The 21,825-nt window shown below is 42.0% G+C and overlaps 1 protein-coding gene across 5 annotated transcripts in view; it reads left to right on the forward strand.

Moving 5' to 3' along the window:
* Positions 1-21,825, forward strand: part of LOC116216193 (multiple epidermal growth factor-like domains protein 6) — a 56,758-nt gene that overhangs the window by 3,111 nt on the left and 31,822 nt on the right. The gene's annotated exons all lie outside the window — the stretch shown is intronic.

The following is a 21,825-nucleotide window of genomic DNA, read 5'->3' on the forward strand; positions in this document are numbered from 1 at the left end:
ATTGTTTCTTTGTAAATTTAACAAAGATAAGGCTGTTGCTGATAATATATTTGCACGGCATGCATTCAAAAATATTAATTCCTACTTATACCTGCTGACTTCTGTTCTGAGATTGTTACTGGCTGTATGCTAACACCCTTGTAGTGCAAAAACTATGCACTTAGGTTGCATAATGTAGCAGCATTGTTTCTAGGCTGAGGAAGTACAGAGAGCAGGTTCGTTTTTTTAGAAAGATGTTGGATAAAGGTTTTGAGGATCAGGATGCAATTGATTGTGTTTTGTATGGATACAGTTGAAAATACCTGAGATGCTCTCGGCCATGCTGAAAGCACCTAACGCTTTGTCTCAGTATGTGACTGTGGGGAAAACTCCTTATCAGAGATGTAAACCAACTGATAACAGTGCTTTCAGAAGCCTCCAAACAAAATGCTTTAGACTATTAGAAGGCTGTCTTTCAGGTGTCCTGTATGAGTCAGAATTTCGATACTTCAATTAGAATTCAGGTCTCTAAATTCAAGTCCTCAAAGTAAAGAACAGAGCTCCTATGGCAGACTTGCAGCTGTGAATGGAACTGATTCATTGAAATGAATGTTGCATAAAAATATGGCATTTATTGCTTGGCTGTTGAAGGACATTACTGTACAGACCTACATTCTCCTTCAAGGCACTTCAAACCTAAATGTGCACAAATACGGGAGCCATATACCTTAAGCAGTCATTGCTTCACTAAGTGCACTGTATACTTTATTCATCTGTGAGTAGTAATTGAGGCTTGGACTGCTTTTACAGTGTTGAGTAATAAAACAACCATGATGTACAATAATGCTGGAGAGCTCCAAGGAGGCTCATTTACATGATAGCAGGGGAAATGGTCTTGCAAGGAATAAGAATTAAGAGGTTGGTATTGTGCAAGGTGGTGTTTCCTTCAGATGAAGCCTGATGTGAAGGAATTTGGGGGGGAAAGAGGTATAAAAAGCCATTTAAAATTCTGAGCCTGTTCTTTCATCTGAAATAGAGAAGATAAATTAAATCTACCCTGATGCCTCTTGGGGTAATGCAAGAACAATAGAACAGGAGTTTTTCTGTTACCACATCAGAGATCAGATCTTTCCTTTTTTCCTTCAAGACAGAGGCCGATGTGTGTATGTGTTTAAATGTTTCAGTTTTTGAAGTCAATCTCCCTTTCAATAGGTGGAATAATGTTTGTCCTTGGACTGTTCTGCCCTATATTTTGTTTTTGAGGCAGGACTTCTGCTTTTCCTACTTTTTTTTTCCTGTTCTCTGTACTCTGGTTTGCTTTAGAACAGGATGAGTTCCACCTGCTGTAGAGTTTGAGGGGCCTCGTTAGTTCTCAGGTTCCTCATAGGCTTTGTCATCTGTAGCATGGCTGAGATTGGAGTCTCAAAGCAAGAGGAAGGATGTGTTGTATTGGTGCAGAAAAGAAATTGTTCTGTCCAAGCTTGTCTGTGTTGCACTGCTGAAAAGCTGAGCACTAAACATGAAAAGCTGATTGTGAAACATATCAGTAGACGTTGATGAACGGTGTAAGAAGAGCCTTTGGGAAGAGTGGTGCCTTTGGAGAGAGAAATAGAGACAAGATGACTGTTTTCTCTTGAACTGAAGAGAATGATGGATGTTATCCTGCTGACCCTTCTGTTATTACCATTGAGATGATGTATATGTTAATTGTCCCTTAAAACATTGATGAACACAGCTCTGGCCCAGGGTGGTTACAAGTACTCCAAGTTTCATTTAAAACTGGGAGGGGGAGAGGCTATTTACAGCTGCAGACTTCCCACGAGTCTTATAGAATATGATTTGTAACAGTTCTGACATGGCTTCTGTCTCTGACAGCAGAGATCCCAGCAATGGGCCTCCTTAGCTGACGTTAGCCTCTGTGAATGCTCCCAGAGGTGTGCTGAGAAACTCCCAGCGTCTGGTTCACCATTTGTAAGGCATGCCAGGATTCTGTGTAAAAGATACTACTGGAAAGCAAAGGAGTATTATTGTTGTCATAAAGCTGACATGAGTACATCTGTGTGTCCTGGGGGAACGCACTGTATGAGCACAAAGTGACTTGGTTGTCTTCCCACCCTTAAAAGACAGCAGCTTTTATAGCTGTACAATCCTTGTTTAAAAAATATATTGATCCAGCAGCATCATAATCTAGAGATGTAACTTCTCTCATTAGACAGTTGCTGTAGCAATTTAATACAATTAGTGAATCGGAGGTAGGAAATGGTGCCTGATCTGGCAAGGGGCTGGTTGAAGGCTTATATGGATGTATCATAATGATGGAGGATTGTGTGCTTGAAGCAGGGCTGCTTGTCCATGTGCACTACCATTAACTTGTGTCTGCTGAGTTTGTTTTACCTGTAGGAATCCACCTTTGCTGATGGCATGAGGCTGAAGATAAGATATAATTGTGGTGGCTGGCATCTCAGAGGTCTCCTTTTGAGAAAGTTCTGTTCAGGTCTACTGCAGCCTCCTAATATCAGAAAAGATGCCTGAGGAATTCTGCCACGGTTTCTTTCAAAACTGTGTTTGAACCAAGAGGCTGTTTCATGTTGGAGTCACTACATTCTTAGAATGAGAGGCCACTTTCTCATGCCAGCTGCTGCAATACCATTTCGTGCTGTTGCTTTCTCCTCACTGAAAGGGGAGAGAGAGCAAGCTCAAGCTTACAGATGGCCAAGGTGTTCTGTCTCCTCAGCAGATAGGCAGTGATGCAGTCATGTGTGCAAATGCTCTAGCAGCTTAGTGACTTTATTCATCATTTTTCACAGCTGCTTGTCACCCATAACAAATTTACATCATTGTCATCCTTTCAATTTTCCTAGTAGTAGGAAAGCGAGCAGCTGAAGGTAAGAGAGGGCAACTGTCTCATCTTACATTCACAGCAAGCTGCTGTGGACGCCGAGGGAAAGATCTTGGTCACTTCACCTGTTTCTGTTGCCTGGTTTTAGCTAGTAACCCAGTCAGAAGTTAGCAAGCTTGTGCATTGTACTTCTGCAATTTGTACTCTGCTCTGGTGGTATTAATGACTGCTTGCCAGCTCTGACACCCGGCCAGGCAACTTGCATTACTGATCCTGCTGCATGTTATGGTGCAAGTTAATGTGCCTGGTGTGGCAAGCATTTGTCTCCATGGGAAAAGGTGAAGGGAATGTGGAAGAAGGTCTGTTAAAATGAATAAAACAACATGGGTAATGCTATGCAGAGAGAATTTATCTTTTAGCTTGGGCTGCAATATATGTAGAGTGGCTGTGTACGTTAAAGTAGCCCTGTTCCATCATCTGCTTTGTACAGCTATGAATACATATGGATGTAAGTCTTAAGATGGGTCAGAACTGATTCAGCTGCTGACATTGTGACACTGGACTTGCAAATGCAAACAGTGACAAGATTTATCCAAGTAGTCTGTGCCAGGAGGTGCTGGTTAATCTTCGTTTGCTGGCAGCTGGGAAGAATGCTACATGAGCTAAGTTCAACTTAGCTTAGTTCAACTTCAAGGTTCATACCTTGTCTTCCTTGCCTCTGTGTATAAATACTCTGTGCTGCTATCAAAGCCTTTCCGAAGCGATAGAAGCATTTGAGTCTTTGTGGTATCTGTTAACTTGAATGCTGTTTTGTTCAGATTTGTGTTGCTCACTGCATGCTCCAGCTGATACTGAAGTTATTCTTGCTGGCTTCAGTTTTCAGTCCACTTAAAACAAGTTGAGTGAGGTGTTCTGTTGGGTGCTTACTGTGTACCTTCAGGTGTGTGGAAACTTCTTATTGTCTTTGGGAGGGTCAGAATCAAAAGAGAGGAGGAAGGTAAGCACTTGGTTTTGAGATGCTTATTTTCTGGAGCAGACCTGACTTAAGCTAAGATTCTTTGTTTAAGGCTTGTATGTGTTCATTTAGATCTGGAAGAATTAATGAGATTTTTATTAGAGGGCAAAGAATGGTTTTGAAGAAATTAGTAGCATTGTCTGTTGAAATGCTCTTAAAATGTTGCAAGATCAGAAAAGCCATTCTCATTGTTAGCTAGGTCAAGTGATTGCAAGCATTTTCCAGACACAAATGAAAAACTGCAGAAGCTACACCTCCATTATTATTCACCCATACCCGTCCTTCCTTCTGCTCAACATGTAATGGTCTGGTAAGCAGGACAGCAGCATCCTAGAAAGAAGGCACAGTCATCCCAGCCCTCTATTCTTTATGCTCTGCTGAAGTTTCTATTAATAGATGGGATGGTGGCTCCTGTTCTCTTGTTCTCTTATTAGTGAGTTTTCAGTTTTCAGCAGAGCTGGCTGATGTGCTCATTGGACCTTGAAGGATTTGCTCCATGACAGATACAAGATATGAGTACAAATGCAAGACATGCTTTAAATTCATAGAGGAATTCTCATGGGGATGTTGGTGAAAAACAGCTCAAGACAGATTGATGTCCCTGCCTCACGTATCAGAGGGACAGCCTTTCTCAGAGTGTTCTTGCTAGGATGCAGTAGTTATCCAGTGCTTCAGGCAGAATGGATGATCCTGTCCTCATTTTTCCAGTGCCAATGGAGAAGCCTGCTGTTCGAGACCAGAGCAGCAGAAATGGTGAAGCCCTGTTCCAAAAACCAAGGCTAGAGGACGACTTGTTTGTTTCTTTCTATGGAGGGGGAAGAGTTGTTCAATATGAGTAGAAATTAATGTGAGCACTTAAAAGTGCTGATCTTGATCCAAGGATCATAAAACATTATTTGAAGGTGAATTTCTAATACTGATTTAGAGCTAGCTGAGGAGCTAGATGTAACATACCATCTCTGAGTGAAAGTACTGATAATAACACCAGGTATGAAGTGAGGTTAAGGACTGGCATGTTTGTGTCAGAACACTTAAGCCTCGTACTACTTCTCATGTGCCCAATCCTGCTCAGAGGAGGTAAGGAATTACAAAAATCATGATTTAGGTGAGAATTGGCATAAACTCTCTCCACTTGAAGGCTTCTGTTTAGGAATCTAAGATCTAAATTGCCCATTTCTTGCTTCCGCTTCTCCTCAAATGATTCACATCTTATTCCCATTCTGATCTGTATTGATTTGTGCATTTTAGTAGAGAATGGCTTAAAATATATGGGTGGCTGAAAGGAGAACTGCAGCAGAATGTGTTTGGTTTTATTTGGACTAAGTGAAGAAACGGTTTTGAGGCAAATGAGTTGGTTTTTATGTGTACGGTTCTGTTAGTTCTGTTATCAGCAGGCTGGAAGGGATTGCTGGCCCACAGATGAGTAGATAAACAGTCTCTTACCAGTCTGTGTTCTTCAGAGATGGACAACTTGTGTTTTTCCTCCTGTATTGTGTTAAGTTTACATGTGAAAAGCATGGAATGTGTAAACAAGCACATCTCTTGCAGGGTAAGAGGATTATAGATGAAGATGCTTAGAAATCTTCTTAACCTGCTTAGAGGATATCAAGTGCAGTCTCAGATCCAGCATTGTTTTGTACTACTTTACCTGCCTCAGATAGCTTTATAGACCTGGATTTCTTAAATGCTGAGGCTCTTAAAGCTTTGTTTTGGACAATTGGTTACTGGTGAGCAAAGTTCATGTACTCCAGATGAGAAATGAAGAGCTCAGTAGGTCTGTTCTATGAGACTCTGTATGTGTTTTCTGTGGTTTAACTTGCTGAGTGTAAGTTTTCCTCCTGCTCTGATTTGAGTTCTGAGTTACAGTTAACCTCAGTAAAAATTACTTGAGGGAAGAAAGCCAAACCCAATACTTATTTTGTTCTCATTCCTTCTAAATCTACAGGAAGCTGTGGATTAATAGTTCAGACTACAGACAGAGGTTTATTTCAGTAATAACCTTAGTTCAGCTGCAACCTGCTGTCAAGCTTTTGAGAAATAATAGGGCAGGAAAAGTATGACCATCCAGAAAGTACTGAAGTGTTGACTCCAGCTGTGACACTTGTGCTTAGGTTGTTCACTTTCTTCCTTTTGGCTTAAGATATGAATCGAGACGTATTGCCAGCACTTGCCTAGCCTTCGAGTATGGCACAAATTAAGGAATACTTCTGCAGAAGTGGATGGAGAACAAAGTGCTCCATAAATTTTTAAAACTGTATTTTGAGCTATCCAAATGATCATTATAATGCATTATTCAGTCAGAAAGAAGTGCTTCGCAAGATCGGTGAAATATATCTTCATTGTAAGTGCATCTGTTGTTCCTTGCAAATGATTAGCTGTTGCTGAGTTGTAAATTTTGCTCTTTTGTGTATGGCTAAGATGATTTTTTTTCCTAATTAAGGACTGACAATAAGAAGATAGCTGCACCTAATACAGATAGGTCTCTTAGTCACTTGTTTACTGGGTCATAAATGCAGCTGACAACTTAAAACAGCATTATTGTTTTGTTGTGGCAGAGCCTGCAGTCCTACAAGAGTGCTTGAGTGTCGTCATTTTGCAGGCTGGACTGATGGGTAATGGCACCAGCAGGCATCAGGCTTGGACAGAAAGTGGGAGATGGCTTATTTTTAGGGCTGGCCAATGTTTCTCACTGTCTTTTGGAAATGGGAAGGTTGGCAGCAGCATTGAGGAATGGTTCTGTTGCTGAAGCAAAGAGCTGTGAAACCCCAAAGGTCAGCTGTTTCCTACTCGTATCCCTGGAAAGCAAAGTTGTCTCTACCTCCAGAAGTAATAGGGAGCCTGCAATAGGAACTGTGGTGTTTCTGGTTGGCTTCTGATTTTGAAAAGTGAATAAATTTTCTTGAAGTATTTAAGTGTTAGATTTCAGCAACCTCTCTAGCCTATGAAATTCTAATACTTCTTCAAAGGATGTGGTAACCTTGTAGTGGGCTTTGAGATGTGACAGCTTGCATACTTTGCCATGGAAATATGAACAAAACAAAAAGCTTATCTTGTTTAGAGATCTGAGACAGCAATATCTAACTATGAAGGAGAAACTTGAGGAAGCATGAGAGAAACTGGAGGAGTGAAACTTTCAGCTTCTGAGGGTGAGGTTTACTTCAGGTTTGAGTGTATGTTGTGTAACAGGCATGAAGTGGGATGGTAGTGCCTGTTTGGCAGCCCATGTAGTTGTTCCCCCATTCATCCATCAGCATGAAGCTTGCTGGAGAACTCATCTGAAGTGAGAAGTGCAAGCAATGGAATCCAGAAACTCCTTGTCTCTGAGATGAGGCAGGTGTGCATTTGTTTGGAGTGTTCTGTGCTGAGTAAGAATTCAGTGATGGCTCAAAATTGAGTTAGAAGGGGCTTCATTCCATGTGGCCACAGGACCACGTTGTACAAATATCCTTTCTGCTGTCAAACTCTTTTTGCTGCTGAGAGCATCGCTCAAAACTTGTCTGAGCAGGGAAGGAAAGCTGAGTTTTAAGTATCTCAGCAGGAATGACAACTAGAGTGTTTATATAGGCATTTGTGCTGTGCAGCTACTATGAGCACTTGGAGATCTCTATAGGACTAATTTATTTCTGAGCCAGTGAAAAGGCTTTTAAAGGTAGTAGCTGTCAACAAAGAAGCAGATAGCTATCAAAATAGGCTGCTATAGGAGGTAACCTTGTTGCTTACTCCCTAGCGCTAACCTTTAGGAATGTGAAAACCTGTTTTGCACTCCAGGACAATAAGGAGCAAGGCCAGCTGTTGCACTTAAGAGTTGCCTTTTTGCTTATAGCTGGGCCTTTTTGTTTGCACTTGGAAGTGGAGCAGCTGGGAGGAAGCTTGCTGTAAGCTCTTCCATATTGTTTCTATGGAAACTTAGCTCTCCAAGTAGGTTTTCAGTGGGTGCAAGCTGTGGGTGCCTCTGAGTAATTGTTGTGTTAGACACTTCTGAACCTTATGCCTGGACACCAGTAGATTTCCAAAATGGTTTCCTAGGTGATGGCATTTTCCATGCTGGGGACAGGAATAGGTGTGTTAGCAGTGCTTTCTGTATCTTACTGCTGATGATGGAGTACCAGCTTAGATCTTTGGACCATAGGTGCCTGTCTGGGACTTTGTTACAAATGGGAACATGTTGGTCTGAGGCTGATAAATCCTAAGTGGATGACTGGGCAGTATGGGCTGATAGAAGCAGTGCTGAGGGCCGTGTGCTTCACAGAAGACTTATTTGTCTGGGAGGCCTGGGAGCTTTCATCAATTGATGGGAGAGCATCTTTTCTCTAGTTGAAGTGCTTGAGGGCAGTTTGATCAGGGTAGTTTTCTTCTGGGGGAGTACCAGAGGGTTCTGTGCTGTCACTGCCTGCAAGGAAATGCTGAAATGCAGCACGTGCTGCTGATCAAGAACTGAGGCTCTTCTGGTGTGATAAGAAACTAGCAATAAAAATAAGGAATGACTATGACATGTTGCCAGATTACCCAGTGTCTTGAAGCAGTCTGTATAAACAGTGCATGCTGGAGTACTTAGCTCCGATGCCAGGATGAAATGTGGAAACTATCTTTAAGGAAGATGGTGCACCGGCTCCTGATAAAAGGGATTTCTGCTAAAAACAACAGATAAAACTGATGTTCTAGGTATGTTCAGTGGTATGTTTTTGAGTTATTGTGGAGATAAGGATCTGGAATAAGAGTTGCAGGAGATTAGAGTATCCTTTTGGGGGGGGGTGGGGAGGAAGATATTTATAGAGGATAAAGTGTTACTAAAAGTAAATTGCTTACAGAATTGGGTGGGAGTACAAGTATCTTAAATTCTGTGGCTGTGCTTTAAAAGGCATAGAAAGAATCACAAAATGCATACAAAGGATCAGTTTCCATTAAAAGGTATTGCTTTAATCACTGTGCAATCCTGTTGAATTCCATATTGGCTGCTTTTCTAGGGCTCTGAGGAGCCTTCTGTAAAAGGCTGTAAGATGACACAGTTAAACCATGTAGCTGCTGTGTGGGATTTCAGTGAAGAGAGCTTTTGGTCAAGTGCTTAAATGCTGGGAGCTGAGGTTATCCAACAGAACATCATGAGTGTTCAGCCCAGGTCCTTCCTATTGCCTGTAAATATCTTGCACGAGTTGCAGGCTTGATACTATTAACAGACAAGTCTTGCCCCTTGCATCCCCTGACTTCACTGTGCAGTGATGTTGATCCTTCACATGGCTATAAATGGATGTGCTGCAGTGGCTGTTAAACCTGGGTCAGAGAAGGGTATGTTTGCTGCCTTTACATAACTTGGATTTTTGTGTGGAGGAGAAGACTCTTTACTCTTCCTATGGGCTCTGAAAAGCCCTGTACTGGCAGGGCCCATTAATTTTTAATTTAGTCTTCTCCACACTGCACTGCTGTTTTGTTTTATGAGGACATTATGCTGAAATGAAGGCTTGTAAAACAGGACTTTAAAGTTTGAGAAAGGTACAGTCATTATAATAATATGCATGCCAAACTGGAAATGAGTGGCTATTTAGAGCATGTTTAATATTAATTATATTTTATTGTGATGTCATCCTTGCAGGTCAACTGGATGGTGAGATGCAATGTAGACTGAAAATCTCTGGGCAGAGGAATGACTTGGGGGGCCTCACAAAGAGTAGAGTGAGCTTTGCAGAGGCTGGGGAGAAAATAGCCCTTGTGTTTTATTGTACATGGTTGGGTAATGGAAGCAGGGAGCTCTCATTGCAGGAGGGCTGTTGAGTGGCAGCTTTCCTAGCTCTGCTCCAGGTGCTTCAGCTAGAGCTGTGTTTGAGCTGCTGGTTTGAGAAATGAGGCTCAGCTTCTTCTGAGCAATTGGATAGTGCTTTTGCTTTGACCTGCAGAACATAAGAACTACAGATAGGTTTGAAAAATATTTCTTTTAGTCTACAGATTTGCAAGGTGGAGCGTTTCTCCCTTTGGAATTGGTGGCAGCTTACAGGACTTCAGCAACCTGTGTAGAATAGTGTGAAATAAATTAATGAATAATAGAGAGCTGGCACAGAAATTAAATTAAACCCATTCTTCTGATCTAAAGATATCCAATTTGGGTCAGATAAAGTACAGGGTGGGTTTTTTCTTTGCCTCGATACAAATCTATAGTTGATGAACACAAATAATGAGCAGAGGGAACAAAGCTTTAGGGACTGGGTTACATAGTTGCTGGCAAGCTGTGGAACAGTTAAGTGAAGTAATCTGTGACAAGACTTGTTCTGTCCTGTGTGCTACCTGAGGGGTTAAACATAAGAGCCAGCTCCAGCCAATTTTCTCTCTTGAAAAGGTGGCAGCCAGAGGGTGATGGGGTGGGAAGGCTTCCCTTGTCTGAAAATTGAAGCATTCTAAATCCCTGAAGCTCCCATCCACCCTTAAAAAGAGAGAATAAGATAAAGGAAAGCTAAAGCAGGGGAGGAAGCTTCTAGTCAGCAGACTGCAGTGGTGGTGAATAGGATTTTCACAGCTCACTAACCTCTTGAGTGTTTAATAAATCCCAGAGATCCATTCCAAGGATAAGGTGGCCCTGGTATCTAAGCAGACAGCCATTGCCTGCTGTCATCTTGGTGACGAGTGACCCTGCACAGCAGGACCAATTACCCAGCTAACAAACTGGAGACAAGTGTCTCCTTCCCTGCTCTCCTGTCAGCTGGGCTGAAGGTGCCATGGTTACCATGGCAATGATGCTTCAGGTGCTGACAGTGTGAGTGCTTGTGATGAAGTGACTGAGGATTGGGTTTGTAGGCTTTTTTCTTTTTCTTTTTCCCCCCATTGATTTCTTTGATTCATCACGTGGCCTTGTGTTGACGGATTGAGGAATACTCTTTGAGCTGTCTGATGCTGATTCCTTGTAAGGCAAATTGGTGAGTTCAAGGTGTAGTGGATCTTGAAGTCAGCGCTAGATGAGTTCCTGGGCTGGTTAAGTAAGATAGCTGTGTAGATGTATATGAAGCAAAAAAAAGGTTTTTTGCAGGCTGCAGTGCAGGGGGGACAGCCTGGGATTTCCTGTGAGCTTCTCTTTTAAATGTTGGCATGCCATTTCTGTGCTGGTGAGGTGATTTTTGTTTCAGTCTTTGAGAAGTGGGACTGGCTTGCTCCTTAAGCAACTGCTACTGGTCACCAAGCTGTAGATCTGAGCAAATGAAGAGTTACAAAGCTGAGGATGTTGCCAAGAAGGGTGACTGGGGAGCCAATCTAAGCAGACAATTGATGTCCTAATCAGCCAGCTGGTGGCAGAAGGCCCAGCTGGTGTCTCAGAAGTGATTTTGAGCTGCTGCTTCTCCAGCTAGGAGACTCCCCATGGAGTCTGAATGCTTTTCTTTCAAAGGAGTTCACTGCTTGGCCCTTTGGCTCACCACCCGGTGTTTAAAGTTGAGACCTGTTAGCTTGGAAAATCAAAAATACTGGACTAAAAGACATGTCTGAAGTTACCATACTGGTTTTGCCTCCTTGTTATATGCATGACAAGTCTATAGACTTACCTCCTGTCAACTGGTATGCCATCAGGAACCCTGAAATATGGTTCCCTCTTGGTTTGAACTGAGTGAAATTCCATTATGAAATAGTTCCACTTTGAAAGTGAAAGCTGTATGTGTACAAGGGGAGATTAGAATGGCTAGAAACATTTGCAAATGTCAACTGGCATGGCATAAATCTGTGTAAGTAGCTAGGCAGCCTGGATTTTTTTATTCCTAGATTCGTTTTGGTTATTAATGAGGTTGCTTACTGTCTTAAAAATAGAATTTGTTTTGGGAAGTGGCTGCATTTTACAGTACTGAGTTACAAACAGTCTGCACATAGAAAACTGCATGCTGAGGTGTATATTTTGGGGGATGGGAATAGTGAGAGGAAAGGAGGTAAATGTGGTGTTCCAGCAGAGCAGGTGAAGTTTTAATACTGTTTTAATACTGCTTTCTTCTGAAGCTGAGATGCAGAACAAAAGGACGTAATGTAGGTTGGTAGTGGGGAAAGACAGTGAGCCCAAGGTGCAGGAGCCTAAGGAGCTGCCTACACCTCTGTAGTATTAGAACCAAAGTGATTATTAATTTCTCCTGCAGGAAGGACCATTTGTGCTCTTCAGTGATGTGGAACGCAGCTGAGTGTAGCTGTGTTAGGGCACGTACCTTGAGAGCCAGCAGGCAGGGTAGGGATTTGCATACAGAAGGCAGAAGCCTTTACACAGTGCCGATAATGCATGTTGTAAAACAGTTACAATAACATTCACTGCAGCCATGAAAACAATTTTACAGCAGATTAAACACACTTAGAAAAAGGAAAAAGATGAGAGAGAAAGCAATACCAACACTAAATTAGGGTTTAGTCAGCAGCAGAAAGAGCACAAGAGAATGAGAGCGTTCCAACTGTTCTCTACTGCGTAGTTTCCTTTTTTCCAGACCAACTATTCTACTATAATCTATTTTGCTGGTCTACTATTTGAATTGAGAAACTCTTTTCTGGAATAATGCCTGTTAGTGAAAATTACAGGTCTGAGACGAGCATTAACTTAAATAGAGCTTGCAAAACTGATGACTCCTCAGTTATTGCTGCTTTACAAATCACAAAACTGGAGTAAGAAGTATGCAGACGAGGTGGACCTTGCTGGTGGTTTGTTCCAGTATGGGTAAGGGGAGAATATGACTGTCTTCATGGGATGGAGAGCAGCTCTCTTTTGTGTATAGCTTTGTTATAGTTATTGGGCCTGAGATCTCAGGAAGAACTGAGAGGGGGTTTACTTGTGTGTGATTTTTATTTTCAGGCTTCATTATTTTGACACCTCTTGGCAATTTTCCTAAGTGCTTAAACTGCACATTACTGAGAAGAATGTTTTTAGGCAGCTACACGCTCAAATTGGGCGCAGTTTATTTACTGTTTGACTTCTGGCTCTGACATCTATTTCTCTAAACAATTTCCGCTAAATGAATTACTTTTCAATAAAATTGAGTGGGTTCCCACATTGCTTTTTTTCTTTTCAGTTGGCACTTTTTTTCCTTTGGTGCCAATCACACCATTTCCTTGGTGAAGGACGCTTTTAAGAAGTCGTGTATTGCTTGGCACTGTGATTAAAGGAAGAACCGAAGAAGACCTAAGAAAACCTCACAGCTTTTAGCTGCTGAATGACTTATTTACTCATTGAGAGTAAGGGCTGTTATGCTTTATTCTCCTGTCTTTAAGGAATGAGTATTTATTGATGAGGCCAGAGGAGTTTGGGTTGGAACCAAACAATTATACCACTGTTACAATGAGACCAAAGGTTTGGGTTGCTGTTCAGCACAGGCAGAAGTGTGAACCTATTAAGCAGTGCTTTTTAAAAATGGATGCAATGCAGCTAGCTTCTGGGTTCTGTATGTGAGAGTCCGTTAGGAAATGGGTCACTTTGGTTTAGCTGCCAATTAATTTCAAATGCTAAGTGAAAATTGCTGCACATCTCCCTCATCTCAGTGTAAGAGGGATGTGTGAGTAGCTGCCGTTGAAGGCTTGTCTGTCTTGCTTTCTCCAGTGATAACCTCCTGCACAAACTTCCCCTTACGTGAGTCCTGTCCCTGTTTGCAGTCACTATACTCTCAAACACTTAGAAAGCCATTATTAGGCTCAGAAACTTCTTGAGATAAGGTTGGGCCATTCAGGCGAGCTGACAGATAACATCCATCTGCCTCAGAATGAAATCCAGCTGACATCAATACTGACCCTGTGTCCCCTTTGGGGATATTATTGTCTGGCAGTAGCAAGGCACGCTCTTTAGAATTGTAATTCTGATGAACCCTGTTTTGTGTTGTTGGCCTGAACATCCTTACAGCCCAGACACAGCTTGGCTGTGTTGCTTAGCAATGCATTTCTGCCAGAGCGTTGTACAGACCTGAGGTCTTTTAAAGTTTTCTAGGCCACTTTCTTGCTGCTACAATGGAAACTTGAGCAAAGAAAGTGAGATAGCTTTCAAGAAGCTCTACAAATCCAAATATTTGAGTTTTTCCTGAGGTTTATAGGGAGAGAACACAAAGGTAGTTCAGAAGCTTTCCAGGCAGGAGATGGGAAAGGTAGGAATGAGTGCTCCTTTGTGCAGTGATGCTGCTGTGATTTAAAGCTTGCAAGCTGAATAGTGCTGGTGAAACTCACCTGTCAGACCTCTGAAAATGGGTTCTGGTCTAGAGATGCTTTGAGTGCTCATTGGGGCAGAGTCAAAGGAGCACAGCCACTGCCCTCGTGGATTGAGTTTCTGTAGAGTGCTTTTACCATAATGAACTGCTTGGTGTCAGGTCTGCTGCTTTAATATAAAAAAAAACACACAAAAATAAAAAAACCCGCCTTGAAGTAGAGCTTGTCTGGATCTGCAAAGAAATAGCACCAGGTATAGGAAACTGCACTGCATCTGCTGAAGAAAGCCTGTGTGCAAAATTGATTGCCAATACTCGTTTCCCAGGGGAGGTGCAGGTTTAGGGCAGTAATTCCTTGCAGACTGTGGGCTGAGGACCACCAGCTCTGACCCATGAGTGCTGTTAGACCTGACCCTGTTGTCTGTGAGCTGAAGGGTCTCACTGAAGGTTGTCTCCAGTGCGTATAACTGAAGTTCAGCTTCCAGGATTGCTTTGGTGTGTAATGATACCTTGCATTTTGATAACATCAGACTCCTGGAATGCATTGCTACTGAGTGTGACCCTTGTTTTCACCTATTCTTGTGGCTCTTTGGTTTTGTAATGTTCTTCAAAACGCTTCTCTTCCCCGTTTTTTTTTGCTCTGATGCAATGCTACTTCCCTGCCTAGTGCTCCTTTAGGGTTCTTACATTAGTCTCATGATAGAGCAAAATGAAATGCAGTGCTAAAATCAGAGATGCCTGCTCTTAAGAAGTAATTTTTAGCTTCTTGCTCACTCGGGTCCAGTGATTGTCGGGCAAAAAAATGCCTCAGCTCTATAGCTTTGTCTCATTAAGAGTTATGCAAGTTTCGTGGTGTGCTCACAGTACTGAGTTGCATTTGGTAGAGTCACGATGCAGTGTTCTAGAGACATACATTGGGATCTTCTTGCTGTGTTACAGACCTGAGCCAGCTTTGCCAACTTCTGATTTGTTTGTATGTGTCATTTGAGATGCACAGTTGCAAAGAGGGGATTTATGGGCTCCTGTATCCATTTGGGCTTCAGCTGGGACTCGGAAGGGATGCTGCTTCAAGATTACCTTGCTTAGCAGAAAAATATTCAAACTACAGTTTGGAGCTGCTGTATTAATGGGAAGTTTGCTTCCAAACAATCACAAATGTTGTAGAGTACCAATCTATTCAAAGAGTTAATTGGAGATGCTTAGGAGGAATTAATAATGGATGTTTAAGTGATAGTTCCTTTTAACTTTGCGAGAATATTAAGACAAAGTAAACATCAGAGGAATTGCAGTAAAGCAGGCGAACTGGGGAAAATTAGGTATGCAAAACAGAGCTGTATAAATCTGCATGTAATTAACTGGGGGAGAGTTCCTGAAATTATCATACAGACTGAATAGTTAGTATAAGCACAAAAATGAAATGAAGAGATGCTATGCTGGGAAGAAAGATGATATGGTATATGGGAGGAACTGCTGTAGTCATCCTTCAAAGGACGACTGAATCGTCGGGACGGTTCCTAAGTGAAATATAAAATATTCACTGTTAGGTGTTATAATTGAGTACATAACTTCAAGTTGTTTGACAGCTCTGATCTTCATCAACCCAGCTGAGGAGGTTTTTATTTTTCATACAGCAGTACCAGTGGCACCTCAGGAGCTTCCTGCATCTCCTGTTCTTTATATTGCTTTCCTTCCTTTCTTCTCAAGGCACAAAGGTGTTTACTGAAACGCTCGAAGACTTGGATTTATTTCCAAGCCATCACTGTTGTGATAAACTTGCATTATTCATAAGGCAGCATTTTCCTATTTATCACTCACAAATGGTGTGCTCCAACAGATGCATGTTGCGAGATATCCAGTAATGAAGCTATCATGCTTGGAATTACTTCCAGCTTGCTATTGTTAGTCTGCATGAAATTGGTCCTGCTGCAATTCTGGTGTGATGAAGTTGGGTGAGGGTGCAGTCTGACCTCCCCTCCCCCCCCAGGGAGTCAGCAGAAGTGTTCTGTGTCACTGCTGGGAATAGCTGAGGAGCTGGGCAGATCCAGGCTCTGCAGGCTGGAATTCAGCCTGGTTGCAACAGGTTTCCACTTTTGTACGTACATGAAATGTACTCTGCCAAGCATAGGGCTGCACCTGCATGAAGTAGGTGATGTAGTAGCAACACAGGATGTCCTGCAGGACTTTCAGGTATTGCTGTAATCCACATCCCTTTGCTGAAATGTCTGTTATTGGCCTGTGTAATCCATCCGTGGGCCCTTTGCTAGAGTTGGAACAAGGAAACAAAAGGCTTTTACTGCTTGGTGTGCTGTTGCTGGTTCCCCTGTGACCTTACTGTAGCACCTAGTGTGTTTGAAAAGAGAGCACTGACCTGGGGCTTGTTAATTAGTGTCCCTGCTTGATCAGAGTGGCTGGCCTTCTGCTTGTCAGGTCAGGTAGGCTGTAAAATCAAGCAGTAAATGCTGCCATCCTAATGAACTATTTGAAATAAGTACCAATTAAAGCATTAAATAAGCTCTGCTCCTGAACCAGCCTTTTTTATTGGTGGTTATTAAATTACAGATTGCAACAAAAGAAAGCCATTAGCAGGGGCCATTTGTAGCAGTGTTATTGCTCCTTGTTTGCATTTGCCAGAGTGGACGAGAGGAGATAATGGCTTGTGGGTTTGTTTGGGATGTGGGTTAGACAGCAGCAGAAGGGTGAATATCTGCCATGTAGGTACCTGGGGAAGCAGCATGATTGCTGAGATGGACACAGATCAGCCACATGCAGCTGCATAAATGGTTATGGTGGACGTGAGGCTTTTGAGGGCATGTGTCAGAAGAGTGGGGAGGGAAGAGTTCTGTGTTCCCTGCTGTTAGTTTGGTTAAATTTGGTGGCAATGTCGATGACTGCTCTGTAAGACCAGGTTGTGTGAAGCAAACTGTTGGCGAAGCTCTTGGGTATAAAGTGAGATGGAAGCATCCAGATGGAGCTGGGTGTGAAGGGGAAGGGGACAGTTCTGTCAGATGTGTTCAGCTGGGTGTGTAGTTCCATTATGTTCTCAGTTCAGGAATTAAGGCAGGAGAGAGCCCACCTGATGTAAGTGATGTTATTACAGAGCAGCAAGGAGATGACCAGACTCCAAGCTTCTCTATTGCTGCTGAATCGGAGCCTTCAACACCACTGGGATAAAGGGTTGAAATGCTTGGGTTTGGAGGGTAAAGCTGGTACTGTGTGGAGCCACGTGGAAATAGCATTATTTCATGCTTCATTGTAAGGCTTAATGTTACTGGAATTTTATTTCCTCTTAGAAGGAAGCAGGCTCAGTTGGAGGCTTTTTGTTGGCTTTTCAGTTCTTGGGGATGAGAAATAGGCTGAGAGTGGATGGTGGCATACAGATGTCTCTTAAACTGAGTTAAAGCAGTTACCTGGCTTGTGAGCTGAGCCTGCTTGGGATGATAACAAAATGCTGTCTGCTGATGTCTAGATTAACTCAGTGGGTAAGGATAAGCTGAGCATTCTGTAGTGTTGATTTTCCAGCTTAGTGTGCTGTGTTATCTCATCTTGTAGGGAGCTGGCACTGTACTGTGTTCCTCTGCTGTAGAGGAATAAATCCAGAGGTGAGAACAGCTGGGGAGCCTTCATCCCCAGCCACAGTGACCTCTTCACAGGAGCCACTGCTGGCAAGGCTGTCTGGTTATTTCTTACTCTCACAGCAAGTTGTTAACAAGTGTTGTGGTTGTCTTTAGGCTGTATTAATAAAACATAAACATTTCTCTAAGGCCACTGGTTGTTTAGATGCTGAGTTGCTTTGATTTTTGTACTGTCAGTTGGCTTGAGAGGGAGAGATTCTGACAGCGAGCAAGCGAAACTGCTTGATTTCTAGCAGCTTTGTTGGATGCTTGGAAGTGTTGGCTATCTAAAGTAAACCATTTACATCAGTTATTTTACTCCTCGCTTCCAGGCACAGTGCAGAAATCCTGATTTCTTTGTATGCATCTGTGGAGGTTAAGTACGTGTCTTCCCCCAAGTCCTGCTCTGTTCTCATCAAATTGTGAGAAATTCCAACAGTGGAATTTCAGATGAATTTGAGTGAAACAGACCCCCAGTGCCTGGAAGAGAATACAGTTGAGGCTCACACTTTTATCATGAAATGCCATAGAGTTCTTTTGTAGTGAAACTGAGCGTGAAGTTGTCTGGTGCAACAATTGAACAGGAATTTCTCGTTTCAGGGAACAGTTCTTGATTTGTCTGTGAACCCAGTTGCTTGGGAAGGATTAACAAAAGCAAATGTTGCTTTAAGAAACGTATTTTGTTTTGTTTTCCATTGTAACTTAACCTGAGAATCCATTGCTTGTATTTGGATAGCTTTTTTCTTGACCTTTTTTCTGATCCATTGTTATTTATATAAAATCTTACAAATATGTGCTTGTACTGAGGAGGTGAATAACAAAACTGAGGTCTCCTTTTCATGTGCTGTAATGATGGACAGAGTGAATGATACTGAAGCAGAATGCTTAGCTCAGGTTTTTAGTACTACAGGAATTGATTATTGTAATGTTTTGTTCTCAGAATTGCTCTAATTTGCTAATGCTGTTCCAAATTCAGTGCTGTATCTGACTGCAAGAAGAAAATATTATTCAACTTCCTTTAGTTGCCTCTTCACTGGTTACCAGCTTATTTGCAGTTGACTTTGCTAGTTCTTGCATTCTTTTTTTTGCGTTTTTCCTTGACTGCCTGTGTTTTCTCATGTATCTCTGTTTGATATTGCTGTAATACAAAACTCTACATTAGTCTACACGTGATTTTTCAGTTCTTTAGCAGTATTGGAATGCAAATTTCTTTCAAGGTGAGTCCTTCTCTGTCTCCAAAGCATTAAGATGTGTTTTAACCACCTGTTCAATATCTGGGATGTCAAACTAGTTGATAAAACCAGTAGTTGAGTTGTTGCTGCTGTGGAGTTTCTTGAGAAAACTTTACTTCTTAATTTACTCTTGTGCCCCTTAGTGTTCTTTCTCCCTCAGCTCCTCTGTTTTTGATTAATTACTGTTTATTGCCTTAATGTGTTTCAATATGTGCTACTGCAGTCAGAAAATGGAGCATCTCTTGAAATTCTATCCCTGTCACTTTAGAAAGTTTGGAATATAATTTTCTCCTCCTCGTGACTGATATCAACAGAGCTGGTAATGCATCTCAGTGCTCAGAAGTAAACAAAGGAAAATAACCCCCCTGCTTCATAGATGAGTCTCTTGTACTTCTCATTAAGTATGTATTTCTCTGGGTCCTTCCCTTGCTAAGACTGTATGGACTTCACTTTTAAACCTATTCTTGCTGTTTGTCTCAACGTAGAACTTTTTGTGTCATCAACTTGCCTGCAGTTCAATTTTGTGAAAGGTCACTCTTCCAACCTTGTGATGATTGCAGTGTCAAGAGGAAATCAGAGTATGAAAACAAGCCATTAGGAGCAAAAATTGCCATGACAGCCCTGGCCATCTAGTTTTGAGGTTTTGCAAACAGACGAAGGAATGGTATTTCCATTTGTTGCAATGTCTTCTCTCAACATTTAGTTAAAATTTTACAGGTGTGTGTAGCATTGGTAATGGCACAGCAATACATTTCTACAATTCATGCAAGTACCTGCATGAATTGACTTTTTGGCAGTTGGGTAACTCACACTGCCCTTGCTGTTTTTTAATCTATTCCTCCAATATCAACAAACTGATTTTCTCCAAGTTCCTATCCATGAAGAGGGTAGGGGGATTACTTCCACCATTGCCTAGAAGTCTGAAAATCAATTTCCTTGCTGCACTGCAGATACTCTGTATGATTTTGGCTGAGCTGTTTAATTACTTGTGTCTGTTCCCAGGGTGGAAAAGGGGGGATGATAGGTTTTCTAACCTAGGGATGTAATAACTTATTAATGTGATATGCTCTGGTGCTGTGACATGAGAATAATGTATATCATGTTAGCTATAAAGTTGCCCTCTTAATGACCTCTATTCTTATGCAACCTCTTCAGAGAGCTTTTCACATGTATGGATTCTTAATTTTTTTAAAGGAGTGATGACTTACTGCTCCCAAAGTATAACCTTGTGTTTGTAGGTCTATCAGCAGCAACTTGGAAATCAAGCCCTTGTTGCATTTTCTTGCAAATGGCATATAGGAAAGCTTTAAGTATATCTGGCGTGGGCTTATTTCAGGGGCACAAAATCTAATTTAAAGGAAAAATCAACTTTCTTTATGGTTTTGACAATGAAATGTCTGTCAAAAGCCTATAGGAGGATCTAATACAGCTTTTATAAATCTGTTGCAACTTGTGAAGGCCAATTAAATTGAAAGAAAGGACCAGAATAGTGCATGACTCATGTTGATCATAGAATCAAAGACCTTAAAGATCATGCTTGTGGTGTTGTCCTCTTGAATGAGAAGGGAACCTAAAGCTGGGAGGTGAGGTGGCAGGCTTTTGTTGACACTGTCACCATTGCACAGAGCAGTGAATGTAAAGCAAAGGGCTTCAACTGCTGCTAAATGAGCTAACTGATGTTATTCAGGCCACAGCTAGATGAAGTATCCTTACTGTTGTTCTGCTACTGAGGCTTGGGCTGTATCTGCACAATGTCATGCTCCTTGCATGTCTTCTAGCTTCCAGGGACTATCAGAACTCTTCATGGTGTGGGATAGACGTGCCCACATTATTCTAGGTGGCAACTTCAGGCCTGTATTTCAGGTTTTGCTTGAGCATCAGATGGGATCTGGTACTGAGGAAGAGGGAGAGAACCCATGAACCATCTCTCAGCCAGCTGCTCAGCTGGCAAGCTGCAGATGTCCCCTAAGAGGGCTGCTCTTGGAAATTTCACGTGCAAACAATAATTAAAGCAATAGCCATTCTGAATACAAATTGGTCGGAGCTGGCTTTGGAATGGTATTTTCTGCTGAATTTGGAGGGATGGGAAAAGGAGAAAATGAAAATGAAAGCCATCTTTTTGCAGAATGTTTTGTTATACTGTGGATTTCTAAAGGAAAACTGGCCATCCAAAACACAAGGTGGTTTAGGTGGCATTTCAATACCCATCTTTCAAATGTGAATGATATATAAAAATCCAGAGGGGAAAAAAGGGATTTTGGTTCTGCAGTTTTTTTTCCCCTACCGGTCACTTCTGATCCAATTAGATTTGAATCCCTGTAGGTATAAAACAAGCTTTTGCAATATAATGTTTTCTTCCTAATGGTGAGCTAGCAGTCATTGTCATGTTGTATGCCAGTCTGCCCATTTTGTTTGGGATAAGCCAACCGACCTCAAGACCACACAGGAACTAGTGAGAGGTGCCAAAACTGATGGGAGATGCTCAAGGCCTCGTGTTTGACACAACTAATGACACTGCTGATAATAGGGAAGCTATGGTTTAGCATGGGCTTCCCAAAGAGCACGTTGCCCAATGAAGGGGAAATGTTGCAGCAGAATTAATCACTACCTGGGAAACAATTTCACGCTAGGCTAATCAGGAATTTAAACAGGGCTAGTTCACAACCCAAGCTTTGATTGTCAGGAACAACAAATAGGAAGCAAAGATGGTTAACTCAAGCTATGAGCACATGTCTGGTCTATAAATAAATAGTTGCCTGCTGATCATAATTTCATGAAGTACTTCATGCAGTAGTTCTGTGCAAGTGTGCAACTGGAGCTGTGGGAAAAGAGGGGTAATCAAGTATCAAGAGGGAGTGAATGAGGGGATGTATTGGCACCTTGCAGATTTAGCATGCAGCACAAGGCCCGAATGTATATCCAAAATACTTCAAGTCAGTTTATCTGCTTGTATCTCAAGGGCTGTGCAGAGCACTTCAGTCTGTGACAGATGTTCTTGATAACATGCTCAGTTATTTGGAGGAGC

Source organism: Meleagris gallopavo, chromosome 26, assembly GCF_000146605.3.
Source record: "Meleagris gallopavo isolate NT-WF06-2002-E0010 breed Aviagen turkey brand Nicholas breeding stock chromosome 26, Turkey_5.1, whole genome shotgun sequence".
NCBI lineage: Eukaryota > Metazoa > Chordata > Aves > Galliformes > Phasianidae > Meleagris > Meleagris gallopavo.